The 21,174-nt window shown below is 41.9% G+C and overlaps 1 protein-coding gene and 2 long non-coding RNA genes across 10 annotated transcripts in view; 1 reads left to right on the plus strand and 2 right to left on the minus strand.

The window, feature by feature from the left end:
• The window catches only part of LOC127004997 (protein PRRC2A-like), a 95,816-nt gene that overhangs the window by 27,062 nt on the left and 47,580 nt on the right, over nucleotides 1-21,174 (minus strand). The window lies entirely within an intron of this gene.
• Nucleotides 7,685-9,449, plus strand: LOC127005001 (uncharacterized). Of its 7 annotated transcripts, XR_007758198.1 has the most exons (5): nucleotides 7,685-8,358; nucleotides 8,479-8,603; nucleotides 8,801-8,915; nucleotides 8,990-9,086; nucleotides 9,153-9,449. It is a non-coding gene; the product is annotated as an uncharacterized LOC127005001 (long non-coding RNA). The 7 variants fall into 7 exon arrangements; XR_007758199.1 differs by having other exon boundaries at nucleotides 8,420-8,603; nucleotides 8,801-9,086; XR_007758197.1 differs by having other exon boundaries at nucleotides 8,801-9,086.
• LOC127005004 (uncharacterized) lies at nucleotides 14,424-15,020 on the minus strand. Its single transcript, XR_007758205.1, has 2 exons — nucleotides 14,878-15,020; nucleotides 14,424-14,796 (listed from the first exon to the last, which is right to left on the minus strand). It is a non-coding gene; the product is annotated as an uncharacterized LOC127005004 (long non-coding RNA).

Genomic DNA, 21,174 nt, shown 5'->3' on the forward strand with positions numbered 1-21,174 from the left:
ATGGAAAAAAAGAGGAAAAGAGCAGAGATAAGGCGACACACACACACACACACACACACACACACACACACACACACACACACACACACACACACACACACACACGCAATGCACGAAGGAGCTGTGGCAATGCTGTTATCGATAAGCCCAACAAAGGACTCACGCTGATAGACAGAAAATTGGTGTCCGCGGTCATGGAAAAAGTTAGATTAGTTGACAGATAAAGAGGGAATGAAAAAAAAAGTTAAAAATGGAGATTGTGTGTGTTGCCAGGTGAAAGTAAATTGATAAATTGATAAATAAAATTGATAAATGACGAGGCTGATAAGTGAGGGAAAAAAAGAAAAAAAATGTATATGGAAACGAAGACAATAAGTGAAAGAAGAGAATGTATAGATGAAAAGGGAAGAAAATAAGTGACGAGGCTGACAAATGAAAAAAAAAATGTATATGAAAAGGAAGACAATAAGTGAAAGAAGAGAATGTATAGATGAAAAGGGAAGAAAATAAGTGACGAGGCTGACAAATGAAAAAAAAATTCTATATGAAAAGGAAGACAATAAATGAAAGAAGAGAATGTATAGATGAAAAGGGAAGAAAATAAGGATAAAGAAAGGAGGCAAAGAGGAGTACAGAAAAGAAGAAAGACAAATGAAGAATAAAAGGCGATATGAAGCAGAAAAGGGAAGAAAAGGAGGGAAAGAAAGACAGAAGAAAAGAGAGAGAGATTGTGCAGATGAAGAGGAAGAGAATAAATGAAAAAGAAAGAATAAATTGTACAACTGAAAATGAAAACTATATAAAAGAAAAAAAAGAAGTAAAAATGGAAATAAGGATGTTGAGAGGAAAGATAAGAAAACATTACTGGAAAAAAAATGAAAATAAGAGAGAAAAAGGAATACGAAATAATAAAATACAACAAAACATGAAAATAGGCCTGAGAAAGAAAAAAAAAAAAAAAAAAACTATACGGCTAAAATATTGACAGGAATAACTTAAAAAAAGCTAAAAAATAAAAAGATGAACAATAACAATAAAAATAATAATAATAATAAAAATAACAATAATAATAGTAATAATAATAATAATAATAATAATAATAATAATAATAATAATAATAATAATAATAATAATAATAATATAGTAATACGTGGAAGGGGTTACTAAGAGGACCTCGTTACTATCAATCTTCAAAGGCAAATAAGACAAGACCTTTTTGATGAGACGCGATAATTGCAGATGAGAGAGAGACCGAGAGAGAGAAAAACGAGAAAATGAGTCTAGTCAGCAAGTTTGAGGGAAAAGTGTTAGAGATAACTGTGTGTGTGTGTGTGTGTGTGTGTGTGTGTGTGTGTGTGTGAGAGAGAGAGAGAGAGAGAGATGACATAGGCGTTTATTTTACCAGTTATTATATAATGATCACATGCTCCTCGTGTAGATACGTATAGATGGAAATGCAAATGAAAAAAAAAAAAAAAAAGGAAGCAAAACGACTGACATAACACGAAAAAAAGAGAAAAAAAAAACTAGTCAAAACGAGAACATCTTTTCCAAAACCACAAACTCATCCATAAAAAAAAAAAATTTGAAAAGAAAAATCTAGTTTCACGTGAAAAAAAACCATCTTTTTTTTACTTGCATACTTTTTTTTCCTTTACATGTTTTTACTTTTTGCTTTTTAATTTATCGATCGCAGTATTTTGTTTGTTTCCAGTTATACTTATTCACAAGAGAACCGAAAGATAACACGAAGGAAGCTTAAGATCAATTACTTTTCTCATTACTATCATTATACTTTACTACTACCATTACTACTATTACTACTACTACTACTACTACTACTACTACCGCCGCTATTAATAACCGTTAGAGTACAGACGGCGCCTTAAATATCTCTCTAATGACCTTATAATTTACGTAACCTGATATAACGAACTCCACCATATTAGCGTTGCAGTGCGCGCGTGTGTGTGTGTGTGTGTGTGTGTGTGTGTGTGTGTGTGTGTGTGTGTGTGTTTAATGAGATAATAAATAAGAAAATAATAAGAAATGGAAAGAAAGAGAAAAAACTAAGAAAATAATATAACGAAAGATAAATAATAAGAAAAGATAAAAAGCAGAAGAAGAAAGATAAGAAACAAGAAAACGACAATAAAAGAAAAAAAAACTGATGCAAGAAAGGAAAGAAAGGATAAAACAACAACAAAAACATCTGATAAACAAGAGAAAAAGAAATAGCAATGAGAAGAAAGTAAATATAACGCTTGAAATATAGATAGGACGGTGTGTGTGTGTGTGTGTGTGTGTGTGTGTGTGTGTGTGTGTTATACCTGGGCGCCGCGACTGGTCAAGGTAATAGGCTCTGATTCACCATGTAACAAGGGGAAGGTGGGAGGGAGGAAGAAGGGAAGCGATGGAAAGGGAAGGGAAGGGAGAAGAAAGAACTGGATGGGAAAGAGAGGAAAGGAGAACGAAAGGAGGAGAAGGAGATGGAAAGAGAAGGATACAAAGGACAGGAAAAGAAAAATAAGGGAAGGGATGAAAAACGGGAGGAGGGTAAGAGAGGAAGAAATAGATCAGAAAGCGTAAGACAAAACGGGAAAAAAGAATGAAAAGGGGAGGGAAAAGGGAGAAGGACAGGGGTGAAAAAGAGAGGAGAAGAAAAGAGATGAAAAATGGACGGGAATGGGAGAGGAAGGAAAGATATGAGAAGGAAAAGGGATGAATATGGAAAGTTAAAATGAAGAGGTAGATAAAACAAAAAGGAATAGGGGAGGGAAAAGGGAGAAGGAAAGGGGTGAAAAAGAGAGGAGAAGAAAAGATAAAAAATGGACGGGAATGGGAGAGGAAGGAAAGATATGAGAAGAAAAAGGGATGAATATGGAAAGTTAAAATGAAGAGGTAGATAAAACAAAAAGGAATAGGGCAAAAAACATAGGGAAAAGGGAGAGAAGGAAAGGGAAGGAAAAGTAAGGGTAAAAGAAAGAAGGAAGAAAAGTAAGGAAAAGTAAGGAAAAGAGAAGGAAAAGGAAGAGGACGGAATGTTCTTTTGACCACTGTCTTTTTTCTTTGTGTGTGTGTGTGTGTGTGTGTGTGTGTGTGTGTGTGTGTGTGTGGTGTGTGTGTGTGTGTGTGTGTGTTAAACTCCTACCAGCAGCTTACCCACGCGTTGTCCACATGGTCACCTCAGACAGACACAGACACCCAGACAGAGAGACCCACAATGCTATCTATCAATTCTCTCCCCCTTTCCTCCACTCCTCCTCACCTCCCCCCCCCCCTTTTCTCTCCTCTCTCCCCCTCTTCAAAAATGCATAACCACGTGGAGAGCATACTGAACACTCTCCTCTATCTGTCCGTCTGTCTGTCTGTCTGTCTGTCCTCTCTACTTGTCTGGGTTTTAATTAGTGTCTCCTTGTTGTCAGGTAATTGTGCAGGTGGAAAAAAGGTTAATGAGGGTAAGTCGAGGGTTTCCGCTTCCCGATTTAGCTCCACCGGTCGTCTCCAGGTAAGTACAGGTACATAAAAAAGGCAGGTGTGGAGGTGAGTCAGTGTGGGGTGGATGGAGGCGGTCATCGGCTGGTATTACAAGACACTGCCATATCACATCAGCTATTTCTAAAGGTCAAAGAGGTGATCAATCGGGTTCTAATGAGTGGTTCTTCAGGTTCATGGTACAGTAGAAGGGTCAAACTACCGCCAGGGTCATAAAACTACCCCTGGAAATACCCACAACTCCTACGAAAGCCTTGTCAAATATGTGTTTCTTCAGGTTCACGGTACAGAGGAAGACTCACACTACCACCTGGGTCATAAAACTACCCCTGGAAATACCCACAACTCCTACGAAAGCCTTGTCAAATATGTGTTTCTTCAGGTTCACGGTACAGAAGAAGGGTCAGACTACCACCAGGGTCATAAAACTACCCCTGGAGATGCCCACAACTCCTACGAAAGCCTTGTCAAATATGTGTTTCTTCAGGTTCATGGTACAGAAGAAGACTCACACTACCACCAGGGTCATAAAACTACCCCTGGAGATGCCCACAACTCCTACGAAAGCCTGGTCAAATATGTGTTTCTTCAGGTTCACGGTACAGAAGAAGACTCACTACCACCAGGGTCATAAAACTACCCCTGGAGATGCCCACAACTCCTACGAAAGCCTTGTCAAATATGTGTTTCTTCAGGTTCACGGTACAGAAGAAGACTCACACTACCACCAGGGTCATAAAACTACCCCTGGAGATGCCCACAACTCCTACGAAAGCCTTGTCAAATATGTGTTTCTTCAGGTTCACGGTACAGAAGAAGACTCACACTACCACCAGGGTCATAAAACTACCCCTGGAAATGCCCACAACTCCTACGAAAGCCTTGTCAAATATGTGTTTCTTCAGGTTCACGGTACAGAAGAAGACTCACACTACCACCAGGGTCATAAAACTACCCTTGGAAATGCCCACAACTCCTACGAAAGCCTTGTCAAATATGTGTTTCTTCAGGTTCACGGTACAGAAGAAGACTCACACTACCACCAGGGTCATAAAACTACCCCTGGAAATGCCCACAACTCCTACGAAAGCCTTGTCAAATATGTGTTTCTTCAGGTTCACGGTACAGAAGAAGACTCACACTACCACCAGGGTCATAAAACTACCCCTGGAAATGCCCACAACTCCTACGAAAGCCTTGTCAAATATGTGTTTCCTTAGGTTCATGGTACAGAAGAAGGGTCAAACTACCACCAGGGTCATAAAACTACCCCTGGAGATGCCCACAACTCCTACGAAAGCCTTGCCAAATATGTGTTTCTTCAGGTTCACGGTACAGAAGAAGACTCACACTACCACCAGGGTCATAAAACTACCCCTGGAAATGCCCACAACTCCTACGAAAGCCTTGTCAAATATGTGTTTCTTCAGGTTCACGGTACAGAAGAAGACTCACACTACCACCAGGGTCATAAAACTACCCCTGGAAATGCCCACAACTCCTACGAAAGCCTTGTCAAATATGTGTTTCTTCAGGTTCACGGTACAGAAGAAGACTCACACTACCACCAGGGTCATAAAACTACCCCTGGAAATGCCCACAACTCCTACGAAAGCCTTGTTAAATATGTGTTTCTTCAGGTTCACGGTACAGAAGAAGACTCACACTACCACCAGGGTCATAAAACTACCCCTGGAAATGCCCACAACCCCTACGAAAGCCTTGTCAAATATGTGTTTCTTCAGGTTCACGGTACAGAAGAAGACTCACACCACCACCAGGGTCATAAAACTACCCCTGGAAATGCCCACAACTCCTACGAAAGCCTTGCCAAATATGTGTTCTTGGGCGGCGAAATGTCTTGTGATACGACCCTATGTGAATGTACCGGTGTCGTTGAATAATGTTACCTAAGTTTTTGTTCTTATTAATCGGTGATCTACTCATTATATTCATTGATTACTGAAAGAAGTATTAATAAGGTATAAAATGTGGGGCTTAATTGGTTACTGTGCTAGATTTTTGTTATAACTGAAAGGAGAAGGAATGCAGGGGACAGAAAACGTAAGGAAAAGGGAGAGAAGGAAAGGGATGGAAAAAGGGAGAGGAAAGGAAGGGTAGGGAGGTGGAACGGAAGGAAGGAAGGAATAGGGCAGAAAGCATTGCGAAAAGGGAGAAAGGGTGAAAATATAGATTTGGAATTGTATTGGTTGCTGAACTATTTTTTTTTTTATTATTAGTGAAATATATATATAAAAAGGCAAAATTGTGACTGTTCTATTGGCTGAAATAAAAACAATAATAGGCGCACCAAACATCACCATAGCCGATCCAGGATTCAGGATGTTTCCTAAGTAAAGGAAGGTAATGTTATAATAGTATTTCATAAAGAATCCTTATAACCAAAAACTAACTAAAATTATGAACATTCTTTTTCTTGAACAAAACATTGAATACACAACAGAACAATAATATGAAAATACATATAGCTACTGTTGCCAGATTGTCGTACTCAGAGCATAGTATTTAACGGTTTTTGACGCCTTACTATTGCCAAGAAACATCAGGATCTTACTCTTTTAACGATAACTATAATTTTTTTAACGATAACTATAAATTAGTTTCGTTTTTGGAGCCCAGAAGACAGTTTTGGGGCAGGAAGTCGGGAAATATAATCGGCTGAGTACGACAGTCTGGCAATAATCTGTGGCCGAGGCAGCAGCAGCCTGCCATATTGCGGGTGTCAGATACCAAAAATAGTATACTTTTACTGCGCAAAGCAGGTGATGTCACTTATTGTGACTTCGTGAGCTTTCATATTTATCTATTTGTGTATATTTCATGGAGGCAAAACTTACATCACTAGTTTCATTTTTACTAGTGACCCGAATTTGTGACTGTTTATCACAATAGAATTTCACTCTAATAAGTGAATCAGACTCCACAGAAATGTTACCAGTGTGTGTATGAATGAACACAAAGATAAGCACATACTTTGATTCACCTCCAGGATGTCTCGTGGATCATTAATAAATAAAAACAAAATATCCAGCTAAGCTACTCTTTAGCCATTACCTTTAATGGCGCCCATAAAACAGTCCCTCCGCCAAACTTGTGCCCCACATTTGGTGATGTTAGGTGAGCCTACTGAGTCATATTGGTTGCTGATAAAACTGTTCCCTCTCCTCTTTAACTTCCTTCTATTTTCCTCTCTTTTTTTGTGTGTCTTATCTTCCCTCTACTGCCATTTTTATCTTTTTTTCCGAGGCAGGTTATCAATGATCGCTGACCTAGTTTCATCTTCTGCCCTGAGCCGGGTACACGGAAAACCAAACCAGCGGAACTAGAGAACCTTTTCATCTTTCTTTTCCTCCTCCTCTTCCTTCCTTCTCATTCTTTCCCCCCTTCTATGACCTCTTTTCTCTGCTTTTTTTACCTCTGTCCTCTTTCGTAATCGTTTATTTTCCTCCTCCTTCCTCCTCTTTCTTTCATCTTTCTTTATTCTTTCCCTCCCTCCGTTCCCTCCTTTGCTCCTCCGTAACCCCTTCTTTCTATAAGCCACACAAAATATTCAATTGTTCTCTAATCTTCGGTATGTGCGAAAGGTGTGATGGTTGTTGTGGTGGTGGTGGTGGTGGTGGTGGCCCCGCTCGTCTGATAACAACAAAGTAGGAAGAAAGATAGACAAAGGTTAAAGAGGATCAAGCCCCATCTGATAGCTAACACCATTCAATAGTCCTGTCAGCGCGGCTCATAAGGAAAACCCACACGCAACGGAAGGGAAGGAGGTGGAAGGAGGATATACAGAACAGGACAAGAAAAAAAATAAGGAAAGGGATGAAAAACGGGGGTAAGGATACATAGACCATTACTTTTATCTCTAACCATTATCGTGTTCCAAAAACTGAAAATTGTAAAAAAAAAAAAAGGATGAGGAAGAAGGAAAAAAAAAAAGACCTACCCTTAACCATTACTTTTATCTCTAATCATTATCGTGTTCCAAAAGCTGAAAATGATAAAAAAAAGAAAAAAAAAGACCTACCCTTAACCATTACTTTTATCTCTAATCATTATCGTGTTCCAAAAGCTGAAAATTGTGAAAAAAAAGGCAAGGAAAAAAAACACAGAAAAATGGATGAGGAAGAAGGGACACAAAACCCGAGCTACCCTAATCCATTACTATTACCCTAATCCATTACTATATCTCTAACCATTATCGTGTTCCCTCTCCATTACCTCACCCAGCAACCCACCCAACACTAGTAACAAAACCTTCCCCATTTAAACTTTCTTGTGTCACTGGGAACGAGAGATGTGATAAGGGGTGAAGGGGTGAGCGGGAGAGCTTCGCAGGGGGTAGCGCGGGGGGAGGGGTGAAGAGGGTATGCTGGAGTGGGGGGAGGGGGGGAGACCTACATATGCCTAATAGTGACTTAACTCTCATTATATAATTAAGGTGATGACTAGGTGTGTGGCGATGAAGAGGCGATGGGTAGGTAAGTAGGACTCGGTAAATATATATATTTTTTTTACAGCAAAGGAGACAGCACAAGGGCACAAAAAAAGGAAACAACAATAATAACAACAACAAGACAAAGTGATTGGTAGGTAGGCAGGAAGGTAAGTAGATTGGTAAGTACAGGTAGGTAGGTGACACTAACTACTAAATGTGTGTAGTGATCCGGAAAAAAAGCGTGATAGGTAAAGAGTAAAGATAGACAGAAGGGAGTTAGGTTAGGTCAGGTTTGGGGAAGCTGTTAAGTTAGGTTGTTAGGTCAGGTTAGGTTAGGTCATGTTATGTAGTTAGGTTAGGTCAGGTTTGGGGAGGCTGTTAAGTTAGGTTGTTAGGTCAGGATAGGTTAGGTCATGTTATGTAGTTAGGTTAGGTCAGGTTTGGGGAGGTTGTTAGATCAGGTTAAGTTAGGTCATGTTATGTAGTTAGGTTAGGTCAGGTTTGGGGAGGCTGTTAAGTTAGGTTGTTAGGTCATGTTATGTAGTTAGGTTAGGTCAGGTTTGGGGAGGCTGTTAAGTTAGGTTGTTAGGTCAGGATAGGTTAGGTCATGTTATGTAGTTAGGTTAGGTCAGGTTTGGGGAGGCTGTTAAGTTAGGTTGTTAGGTCAGGATAGGTTAGGTCATGTTGTGTAGTTAGGTTAGGTCAGGTTTGGGGCTGCTAAGGTTGTTAGGTCTGGTCATGTTGTGTAGTTAGGTTAGGTCAGGTTTGGGGAGGCTGTTGTTAGGTTGTTAGGTCAGGATAGGTTAGGTCATGTTGTGTAGTTAGGTTAGGTCAGGTTTGGGAGGCTGTTAGGTTGTTAGGTCTGGTTAGGTTAGGTCATGTTGTGTAGTTAGGTTAGGTCAGGTTTGGGGAGGCTGTTAAGTTAGGTTGTTAGGTCAGGATAGGTTAGGTCATGTTATGTAGTTAGGTTAGGTCAGGTTTGGGGAGGCTGTTAAGTTAGGTTGTTAGGTCTGGTTAGGTTAGGTCATGTTGTGTAGTTAGGTTAGGTCAGGTTTGGGGAGGCTGTTAAGTTAGGTTGTTAGGTCAGGATAGGTTAGGTCATGTTATGTAGTTAGGTTAGGTCAGGTTTGGGGAGGTTGTTAGGTCAGGTTAAGTTAGGTCATGTTATGTAGTTAGGTTAGATCAGGTTGGGGGAGATTGTTAGGTTAGGTTGTTAGGTCAGGTTAGGTTAGGTCATGTTGTGTAGTTAGGTTAGGTCAGGTTTGGGGAGGTTGTTAGGTTGTTAGGTCAAGTTAGGTTAAGCATAGTAAAACGTAAAAGACTAAAGAAGAAGAGTAAGAGAAGAAGGAAAAGTAGGAGGATGTGGAGGAAGAGGAGAAGAAAAAAAGGAATCATAACAGCGACAAAAAAAGATAAAAAACAAAAACAAAACATAACCATTAAGACGAAAGCCAAGGTTGAGAGAGAGAGAGAGAGAGAGAGAGAGAGAGAGAGAGAGAGAGAGAGAGAGAGAGAGAGAGAGAGAGAGAGAGAGAGAATGTGATAACAATTCATAAGTAGAGAAAAAGATTAAGATCATGAGAGAGAGAGAGAGAGAGAGAGAGAGAGAGAGAGAGAGAGAGAGAGAGAGAGAGAGAGAGAGAGAGAGAGAGAGAGAATGTGATAACAATTCATAAGTAGAGAAAAAGATTAAGATCATGAGAGAGAGAGAGAGAGAGAGAGAGAGAGAGAGAGAGAGAGAGAGAGAGAGAGAGAGAGAGAGAGAGAGAGAGAGAGAGAATGTGATAACAATTCATAAGTAGAGAAAAAGATTAAGATCATGAGAGAGAGAGAGAGAGAGAGAGAGAGAGAGAGAGAGAGAGAGAGAGAGAGAGAGAGAGAGAGAGAGAGAGAGAGAGAGAGAGAGAGAGAGAGAATCCTTAGAAGCACCGCAGGGAGATAACCTTCCTCCGCAGGCCCCAACGAGCACCCGCGGAAGATAAGGAGATAAGGAGGAGAGAGGAGGAGGAGGAGGAGAGAGGAAGAGGAGGAGGAAGATAACTGTTGCTTTATAATTAGTTCATGGAAGGGACAGAGGTTGGTGGATAAGGATAAACTTGGAGAAGGAGAAGGAGGAGGAGGAGGAGGAGGAGGAGGAGGAGGAGGAGGAAGACAACACAGAATCTAGATGGCAAAAAGAAATGGAGGTATAGATAAAAAAGCAGAGGAGAGGGAATTGGAGGAGATAAGATAATAAACTAAAAAATATACTAATGAAAATGAAGGAGAAAGAGGAGGAGGAGGAGGAGGAGGAAAAGGAGAAGGAAAAAAAAGACAAACAAGATGAGAGTAAGGGAGATATAAAAAGGAGAGAAAGAGGAGAATAAATAAAAAAAAGAATGAAAATGAAAAAAAGAATGAAAAATAATAAGGAATAACAGGAACATAAGGGAAGGTGATAAGAAGGAAGAAGAAAGAAAAGAAGAGGAGAAGCAGAAGAAAGGGGTAAGGGAGGGGAATGAAGGATGAGGAGAAGAGAGAAGAGAAAAGGATAGGAGAAACAGAAGAGAGGGGTAAGGGAGGGGAATGAAGGATGAGAAAGGGGAAGAGATAAGAGAAGGAAAAAGAAACAGAAGAAAGAGGCAAGGGAGGGGAATGAAGGATAAGGGGAAGAGAGAAGAGAAAAAGAAGAAGAGAAAAGAGAAGGAGAGAGAAACAGAAGAAAGAGGTAAGGAATGGGAATGAAGGATGAGAAGGAGAGAAGAGATAAAGAAGAAGAGAAAAGAGAAGGAGAGAGAAACAGAAGAAAGAGGTAAGGAATGGGAATGAAGGATGAGAAGAAGAGAGAAGAGAAAAAGAAGAAGAGAAAAGAAAAGGAAAGAAGAAGCAGAAGAAAGGGGTAAGGAAGGGGAATGAAGGATAAGGGGAAGAGAAGAGAGAAAGAGAAGCAGAAGAGAGTAAGGGGTAAAGGGGGGTGAGGGAGAAGGGAGGTAAGGGGGGGGGGGTGAGGGGACGTGGGAGAGCGATACCCACAATCTCATCTCAAGGTTATCTAAGGTCGAGGCAGGTGAGTGAGGAAAGGTGTGTGTGTATCCGGTCACCCCCCCCTGCTGCCTGCCTGACCCCTACCTGCTTGTCCTGCCTCACCTGCTTACCCTGCTTCGTTTAACTGACCTCTGCTGCTGTCTATAATTTCTCTCCCACATCGTAATTAGTGTTTTTTTTATTTCATTTCTCCTCTATCCGTTTATTTCCATTTCATTTTATTTTTGTTTGTTCCTCCTTAATTACCTGTCCTGCTTCGTCTAATCACCCTCTTACACCTGCTTGCTCTATCTCACCTGGCTACCTCTCTTCTGCTTGTTCTGCTTAATTTAATAAGGTTTGTTTCATCTGCTTGTTCTACCTTACCTGCCTCCCTCATCACCTGCTTGTTCTGCTTCATCTAATTAGAGTGCAGATCTTTGTTCTATCACACCTGCCTCCCTCACCTCATCTAACTGCCCTCTTGTTCTACCTCACCTGTCATTACCTACTGTTCTACTTTTCTTTTAATTTTTTTTTTCTTCAGAGGTGAAAAGTCAATATTTCTTTCTCGTAGTTTGCGGTTCTAAGACAAAAAAAAAAAAAAAAAAAAAAAAAATGTATTGTTCTTTCCACTTTGCACTTACATATTTTTTTTTTTACAAAGCATCAAACGAACATCTGGATACAAACAAACAAACAAAATGACGTGTTACTGAGAAGATTCTACATGGAAAATCGACTGAAAAAAAAAAAAAAAAAAAAGAATAAAATAAAAAGCCAAAGAATTTTTCGAAGTAATAAATGTCATGATGAGACTAAACTGTGTGTGTGTGTGTGTGTGTGTGTGTGTGTGTGTGTGTGTGTGTGTGTGTGTGTGTGTGTGAAGTAGAGTGCAGGTATCAGGTTTATCAATAAAAAAAAAATAAAAAAAAAAAACAAAAAAATAAAAACTTATCTCACACGCGTCTGCTTCTGAACATTATGAGAAGACTTTCGTGATACAACATTTTTGGGGAGGCATCTTTATCAACACCTAAAAAAAGAAGAAGGAAAAAATATATATCAGCACATCCTTCTTCCTTTTCACTTTCCAGCGTCCTTGTGATAAGTCGGTTACTATTATCATCACCACTGTATCAACATTGTTTTACCATCATTATCTGCCATTAGCGTCAGTTCGTCTGCGGAGGAGAGGAGGAGAGAGAGATGGAAAAAAGGGGGAGGGAGATAAAGGAAAAGAGAGAAGAGGGATAGGAGAGGAGAAGGGGGGAAAAAAGAGGAAAGGAGAGAAGAGGGAAAGGAGAGGAGGAGGGGGGAAAAAAGAGAGGAAAGGAGAGAAGACAGGAGGAAATATTAGGAGGAGAGAAGGAAAAGAGAGAAGAGGGAAAGGAGAGGAGGAGGGGGGAAAAAAGAGAGGAAAGGAGAGAAGAGGGAAAGGAGAGGAGGAGGGGGGAAAAAAGAGAGGAAAGGAGAGGAGGAGGGTGGTAAAAAGAGAGGAAAGGAGAGAAGACAGGAGGAAATATTAGGAGGAGAGAAGGAAAAGAGAGAAGAGGGAAAGGAGAGGAGGAGGGGGGTAAAAAGAGAGGAAAGGAGAGGAGGAGGGGGGAAAAAAGCGAGGAAAGGAGAGAAGACAGGAGGAAATATTAGGAGGAGAGAAGGAAAAGAGAGAAGAGGGAAAGGAGAGGAGGGGGGTAAAAAGAGAGGAAAGGAGAGGAGGAGGGGGAAAAAAGAGAGGAAAGGAGAGAAGACAGGAGGAAATATTAGGAGGAGAGAAGGAAAGGAAAGGAGAAAAAAAGAGGGAAAAGCGAGGAAAAGAGGAGAGGAAAGTGGAGGAGATGATTATTACATGTTAAGAAGGCCACAACCGGTGTAAGGCAGATTCAGAAGTTACACGAAGGTCACCCCACTCATCCAAATCCCCCTGCCATCCTCTCCTTCCCCTTCCCTTTCTTATCCTTCCCTGCTGTCTCCACCCAAAGCCTGCTCCTCCCCTGTCAATCTCCCCTTCTACCCTCCCTCTCCTCCTCCCTTGTCAACCTCCCTTCTACCCTCCCTCTCCTCCTCCCCTGTCAACCTCCCTTCTACCCTCCCTCTCCTCCTCCTCACCCTCCCACCCATCTCCACAACTCCCCTTCCTTTTCTAAAATACCCCTTTCCACTATATCCCATTCCTACTCCTCCCTTGTCAACCTCCCCTTCTACCCTCCCTTCTCATCCTCCACACCCTACCGCCCATCTCCCCTACTCCCCTTCCATTTCTAAAATACCCCTTTCTACTAAACCCCCTTCTTACTCCTGCCTATATTAACTGACTGACTAACTTTAACTATAAGAATTAAAGAGAGAAGTCTGGGAATGCAAGGGACAAGGTAGAGAGATGAAATGAGTGTGTTTACTGGAGTGTGTGTGTGTGTTTGTGTGTGTGTGTGTGTGTGTGTGTGTGTGTGTGTCAGTTATCACGCTGCACAATAAAAAGTGGCCTCTTTATGTAACAAGAGTGTGAGGTGAATGGATTGAACCCTGGACTACAAAGGAGAGGAAGAAGCGAAAAGATGAAAGAAGAGCAGAGAAAGAAATTAAAGAAGAGAGAAGGAAATTAGGAGAGACGAGGAGAGAAGGCAATGAGAGGAAAGGAGAGGAGAGAAAGAAATGAGAGAAGAGAGAAGGAAATAAGGAGAGAAGAGGAGAGAGGGCAATGAGAGGAAAGGAGAGGAGAAAGAAATGAGAGGAGAGACGCAAATAAGGAGGAAGATAGAGAGAGAGAGAGAGAGAGAGAGAGAGAGAGAGAGAGAGAGAGAGAGAGAGAGAGAGAGAGAGAGAGAGAGAGAGAGAGAGAGAGATAACAAAAATACAAGAAAAAAAAGATATATAAATAAATCTTTAGAGAAAACACGAGAAGAAGAAAAAGAAGATAAAAAGGTTAGATAATTAGATAGATAGTAAAATAAGAGGTTAGATAATTAGATAGATAGATAGATGGTAAAATAGAGGTTAGATAATTATAGATAGATAGTAAAATAAAGAAAAAAATAGAAAAAATCATACTAACATTAATGAACTATACCCCCCCATCATCACCCCCACCCACCACCCCCACCACCACCACCACCATCACCCCCAGCTCCACCTTCGCCGCCTCCACACCACTATCTATCACGCTGGGAGCAGGTGGGTTATCGCGAAAGGTAAGGGACCAGATGAGGACGTTACCTGCCCACCTCTTCACCTCCACCTCCACCACCACCTATACCTGGCTGATGATGATGGTGGTGGTAGTGGTGGTGGTGGTGGCACGGATTGATGTTTCTATTTCATGGTGTGATTGTTTTTTGTGTAGTTTTTTTTTTTTTTTTGACTTTGTATTCTCTGTATTTCTTTTCTTCTTTTTCTTTTTCTTCCTCCTCCTTTTTCTCTTTTCCATTTTGCTTCTCTTTACTTTTACTTCTTCTTTTTCTTTTTCCTCCTCCTATTCTTTTTTTCTTTTTTCTTCCTCCTCCTTTTTCTCTTTTTCATTTTGCTTCTCTTTACTTCTTCTTTTTCTTTTTCCTCCTTGTACTCTTCTTTTTTTTTCTTGTTATTCTTCTTCCTCCTCCTCCTCTTTCTCTTATTCCTACAGCTACAAACACATCTCTCAATTTTCTTCCTCTTCCTCCTCCTCCATTTCCTCTTATTTCTACCACCCTTTCCTAACTAATTTCAAATCTTTATCTTGTATCTTAAAACATTTCCGTTCCTTTTCTTATTTTTCATTTTTTCTCCACCTCCTTCTCCTTTTCTTCTTATTCTCTTCCTGTATCTTAAAATATTCCCTTTCCTCTTCTTATTTTTCATTTTTTCTCCACCTCCTTCTCCTTATCTTCTTATTCTCTTCCTGTATCTTAAAATATTCCCTTTCCTCTTCTTATTTTTCATTTTTTCTCCACCTCCTCCTTTTCTTCTTATTCTCTTCCCCCCCCACTTCCTCCTCCTCCTCCTCCTTCGAAACAAGAGTCAAACAATACCCTAGATATCCCTGTCTCATCCTACCCCAGCCTACCCCACCCACGTAGCTGTTCTAATTTTAAGCCTTTCAGCGACGGAAGCAGCTCAGGGGTAAACACAAAAGAAAAACACATCATAAAAGTCCGCTAAAAGTATTGCCTCCATGAAAGAAAATAGAATATGAAAAAAAACATTTTTTAGGAGCAGCAGTAGCGGGCTTTTTTAATCATTTTTTTGTTTTTTTGTGCCTTTGAGCTGTCTTTGTTGTAAAACAAAAAAAAAAAAAAAAAAAGCGATGTAGGAGTAAATGAGAATGTAATGTTTGAGGATTTCTTGGTGGTTAAAAAGTAATATTCTAGGGTTGTAATATATATAAAAAAGTAATAATATCGAAATGGAAGCTACTTTTGTACCTACTTTGTTTTTCTGTTCAGTGACGGATATAGATATAGATAGAAATAGATGGATAGATAAACCGAGAGAGAGAGAGAGAGAGAGAGAGAGAGAGAGAGAGAGAGAGAGAGAGAGAGAGAGAGAGAGAGAGAGAGAGAGAGAGAGAGAGAGAGAGAGAGAGAGAGAGAGAGAGAGAGAGAGAGAGATTGAGGAGGAGGAGGAGGAGGAGGAGGAGGAGGAGGAGGAGGGGGGGGTGATCACATACCTTTACGCAAGTTGTACAGAAAAAAAAATAAACAGGTCAACAAACAAACAAACAAATAAACTCAATCAGGTTCACGTGTAAGGTTAAGAAGGAGGAGGAGGAGGAGGAGGAGGAGGAGGAGGAGGAGGGGGAGGAGGAGGAGGTATGGGAAGAAAGGGGTGAACATACTGGGGAGGGAAGAGGAGATATGGGGAGGAGGAGGAGGAGGTATGTGAAGAAAGAGGTCAGTATGCTGGGGAGGAAGGAGGAGAGGTATGGGGAGGGGAAGGGGGAGGAAGAGGAGGAAGAGGAGGAATGCCACGAAAAATAAGGAATAAAGAAAGACTAAATAAAAAAAGAAAATGAAATATAGAAAATAAATAAAAATAAAGAGAGAGAGAGAGAGAGAGAGAGAGAGAGAATGGAGGAGGAGGAAGAAGAAAGACACGAATAATGAGGAATAAAGAAAGACGAAGTAAATTAACATATAAAACCGAATATATTAAGATAAAAAAAAATATTAGGTAGACACAGAGACAGAGATAATACAGAAACGGAAAGAGGCGCAAAAGAAAGAAAAAAGAAACTAAGATAGGGAGAGAAAGAAAAAGAGAGAAAGCGAGAAAGAAACCGAGAGAGAGCGAGAGAAGTGGGTTACATCTTTCCCACACACCTGTTGTTTTTACCTGCCTCACCTGGGTATGGAAATCACTGCAAGGCCGAGGACGAGGAGCAGGGTACGAACAAGGCCGTCACCAGCAGGAGGAGGAGGAGGAGGAGGAGGAGGAGGAGGGAGATAAAGGAGGCGGACATAGGGTTGAGATAGTCGAGGTCGTCGCCCGGTTATCACAATCGAAAATATGCAACGTGACTTCTCCATCATTTAACTCTTCTCCGCCTCCACCGCCTCCACCAACAACACTCTTACAACTCTTCTTCCATCCACTGTATACCTTCTCCTCCTCCTCCTCCTCCTTCTCTTCCTTATCCCATTTCCTTATGCAAGAGTCAACCACCGCCTCCACAAACAGCACTCTTAAAACTCTTCCATCCAGTGTATACCTTCTCCTCCTCCTCCTCCTCCTCCTTCTCTTCCTTATCCCATTTCCTTATGCAAGAGTCAACCACCACCTCCACCATGATCACCGCCTCCACCACCAACACTCTTACAACTCTTCTTCCATCCACTGTATACCTTCTCCTCCTCCTCCTTCTCTTCCTTATCCCATTTCCTTATGCAAGAGTCAACCACCACCACCACTCCCTCACCACTGACCTGGGAGTAAGCATCGAGGGTCAGGTCACCGTGCCCCATGCCCTGTTTGACCACGCCCATCTCATCCTTCAGCAGTGACCTCGCGACCTCCAGCTTATCCACCTCGTACTAACTCCCTACCTCTTCTGCCTCTGCATCCATCTATTCAACCTCTTCTATCCTCTATCACTCCTCTGTCTATCACTTGACTCTTTTCCGCCTCCACCGCCACCACCACCACGATCACCACCAATAACTACACTACCTCTCCCTCCTTTCTCTCCTACTATCTACATCTATCTATTCTCTACCTACCCTCTACATCTTCTTTTTAGAGTTTTAGTAGAGCTTGCGTGATGGCGTGAGTGAGAGAGAGAGAGGTTCGAGAAAGAAAGCAAGAGAGAGAGAGAGAGAGAGAGAGAGAGAGAGAGAGAGAGAGAGAGAGAGAGAGAGAGAGAGAGAGAGAGAGAGGAAGGCAAGGCAAGGTAAGGTCAATTTTGGGGCCTACGCTATTGCCGCGGTGATCATATCCGACACATTGCTTACCACAGTTTACCTTCCCCAGGTTTCAAAGGGCACCTATTAATCACCCAGCTCGAAGGGGAGGATAGCCAACTGGGTGAGCTGCACGCCGACTACCCGGGCCGGGATTCGAACCAGGGCACGCGTATTCGTAGGTACTCACGATAATCACTGCACCACGGAGCTATATAAATGAAAACAGGAACGGTGCGTACTAATTGGGGAACACAGAACCTGCTTTAACGTAATCAGGTATCGTGTTGCGTTTTATGTTATAGCGTGTGAACCTTTTCCTGATTAATGGCGGTGATAATGATAAAGATGATGATGGTGATAATGACGCCGAATTAAGATGGTGATGTGATAACGGTGGGGGTGATAAGGGGAGGGTATATAAATATAGAAGATGACTTCGCTGTTGCTACCCATTGTTTTTTATCCCCTTTTCCTCCTCCTCTTTCTCTTCTAAATCCTTCTCATTATTTTCTTCTCTATCCTTCCTCATCCGTTTTCTTCTCCATTATTTTCTTCTCTATCCTTCCTCATCCGTTTTCTTTTCCATTATTTTCTTCTCTATCCTTCCTCATCCGTTTTCTTCTCTATCCTTCCTCATCCGTTTTCTTTTCCATTATTTTCTTCTCTATCCTTCCTCATCCGTTTTCTTCTCCATTATTTTCTTCTCTATCCTTCTTCATCCGTTTTCTTCTCCATTATTTTCTTCTCTATCCTTCCTCATCCGTTTTCTTCTCCATTATTTTCTTCTCTATCCTTCCTCATCCGTTTTCTTTTCCCTCCTCTTTATAATTTTTTTCTTCCTATTATTATTATCATTGTTTTTTTTCTTTTTTTTTACAGCAGAGGAGTCAGTTCAAGGGCATAAAAAAAGGAAACAAATGTGAAAAAAAAGCCCGCTACTCACTGCTAAAAGATAGATAGATATTTAACAATTTTCTTCTTTTTCTTCTTTTCATCCTCTTCTCTTCCTCCTCCTTTTCCACATTCATCTTATATTGTGTTCTTTTTTTTATCATTTAAGGCCGATGGAAGAAATGGTAGGAAGAGAGAGAGAATAGGAAGAAGCATAGGAGGAGAAGGAAGAAGAGGAAGAGAAAGGGAACGAGAGGAAAGGAGAGATGATATAAGACAAAGGGGGAGGAATGGAGACAGAAAAGGAATAGGAGAAAATTATGAGGATGAGGAGGGAAGGGAGAGAAGAGTCAAGGAGGGGAGAGAAGGAGGATAGGAGAAGGAAGAAGACGAAAAGGAACGAGAGGAAAGGAGAGAAGAAAGATATAAGACAAAGGGGGAGGGAAGGAGACAGAAAAGGAATAGGAGAAAATTATGAGGATGAGGAGGGAAGGGAGAGAAGAGTCAAGGAGAGGAGAGAAGGAGAGAAAAAAAAAGTTAGGGCAAAGGACAAGGAGGTGTATAAGATGCTGAATCAGGAGGAGATGAAGAGGAGGAGGAGAGGAAAGCCGGGCATCAATTAAGTAGAACAGAGTAAAGGTCGAGAGATATGCAGACACAAGCACACTGATTTAGCGGAGAGAGAGAGAAAAAATGACTGGGAAAAACCGAGGAAGAAAAAACAAAAGAAAAAAAATATCAAGACCTGCATGATTGTGAAGAAGAAGAAGAAGAAGAAGAAGAAGAAGAGGGAGGAGGAGGAGGAGGAGGAGGAGGAGGAGGAGGAGGAGGAGGAGGAGGAGGAGGAGGAAGAAGAGGAGGAGGGTGATGCAATTGAACTCTCGCAAGAAGGAAAAAATCTACGGACAAGTTCAGATTGATTTAACAACCGCTATAAAAAATGTGTGTGTGTGTGTGTGTGTGTGTGTGTGTGTGTAAGCGAGTTTTTTTCTTACGATAATACTGCTTCGTGCAATATAAGAAGTACAAAGGTTAAGACAGAAGGAGGAGGAGGAGGAGGAGGAGGAAGAGGAAATAATGGAGGGAAGAAAACAGGGAGGAGGAGGAGGAGAGGAGAAACGGGGGAAGAGGTCATGCATTCAGTCAAGGTCAGAAGCGAGGAAGGGGAAGGGAAAGGGCAAGGGAGAGAAGTGAGGGAGGAGAAGGGGGACAGATGGGGAGGGGAGGGGAAGGGAAGAGGCATAGTAGAAGGGGAAGGGGAGGGGAGGAGGAGGAAGTGGGGGAGGGGATAAGCAGTTTCCCTTGAGTTCAATACGATGAAGACAGGTTTATAGTAAGTTTGTTTTTCCTGTTACATCTCGCAGGAAGAAAAAAGAAGCAGAAGATAAAAGAAGTGGAATATGAAGAAAGACAAGTGGTAGAGGCATAGAAGAAGAAAGAGAAGAATATAAAAGAAGTGGAAGAAGGGAATTGAAGAAGTGGAAGAAGAAGAATGAAAAGTGGAAGAGGTAGTAGAAGAAAAAGGAAAAAGAAAGTTTGGTTTAGTCGGCGCAACATCTGTGGTCATATGCCGGAGAGAGACAGGAGGGGAAGGAATTATAGAAGGGAACAGACCCCAGGAGACGGGACACAACCCCCGATTAATATCTGGTACCCATTCACTGCTGGGTGGACAGGGGCGTAGAATATCGGAAAAGCCGCCCAAGTTTTTCCACTCCGCCCGGGAATCGAACCAAGGCTCTCTAGGTTGTGAGCCGAGTGTGCTAACCACTGTACCACGAAGCCCCCAGAAGAAAAAAGGAGATTAGAGGTGAAAGAAGAAAGAGAATATCAGAGAAGTGGAAGAAGGGAATTGAGGAAGTGGAAGAAGAAAAATGAAAAGTGGAAGAGGAAGTAGAAGAAAAAGGAGATAAGAGGTGAAAGAAAAAGAAAGAAACGAAAGAGAAGTGGAAGAAATGGAAGTAGTAGAAGACGAAGAAGTGGAAGAAGAAAAACAACACATCATTTACTAGCTAATGTAATAGACAAGAACAATACTACCACTACCACTACTACTACTACTACTACTACTACCACTACTGCACCTCTCCCCTTCATCCACGTAAAAGGCCAGGTAATTGAACCCCTCACCTGTCCCTTCTCACCTGTCACCCTTCCCTCTCTCCTCCCATCTGTACACTGCCTCGTCACCTATCCCAGTGATCTTTACCATGACCTCCACTATTTGCTGTCCCCTTCACCCTATCACACCACCCTCCCCATCACTACCTGACTCCCCTCTCCCTTCCCATCACCACCTGACTTCTCTCTCTCCCTCCCCATTCCCCTCTCTAACCCTCTCCATCACTACTACTGCGTGACTCCCTCTTCCTCCCTCTCCATTCCTTCTCCAGCCGTCTCTATCACCACCTGACTCTCCCCTTCCCTCCCATTCCATCTCTCCCATCACCACCATCTCTCTCTCACCCTCTCCATCATTACCACTATGTGACTCCATCTTCCTCCCTCCCATTCCTTCTCCAGTCGTCTCTATCAGACTCTCCCCTTCCCTCCCATTCCCTCTCTCCCATCACCACCTGTACCCCTTAAGACCATCCCCCCCCCCCTTTCTCCCTCTCTCCTTCCCATTTCTCTCCAGCTTCACTACCGATATCCCTCCTTCCCATGTCTCCCATCTCATAGTCCTCCCCTTCCCCTCCTCTCCCCTACCTCCCCCACCACCACCACTACCTTCCCCTTCCATCCCCCTATCTCTCGACCACCGACCTTCGATACATTACTTCAGATTTGGCCTCCTCCTTGTCTCCCAACCGTCTCCTCCTCCTCCTCCTCCTCTTCTCACCGTATCTCCTACTCCTCCTCCTCCTTACCTCACCTGTGTGGATCCTAGCCCTCCCTCACCTGTCCATGATCCAGATTTAGGCGGTTAGCGTTATATTTACCTTGATTGTTATTGTT

The sequence above is a fragment of the Eriocheir sinensis genome, chromosome 29 (genome assembly GCF_024679095.1).
Source record: "Eriocheir sinensis breed Jianghai 21 chromosome 29, ASM2467909v1, whole genome shotgun sequence".
NCBI lineage: Eukaryota > Metazoa > Arthropoda > Malacostraca > Decapoda > Varunidae > Eriocheir > Eriocheir sinensis.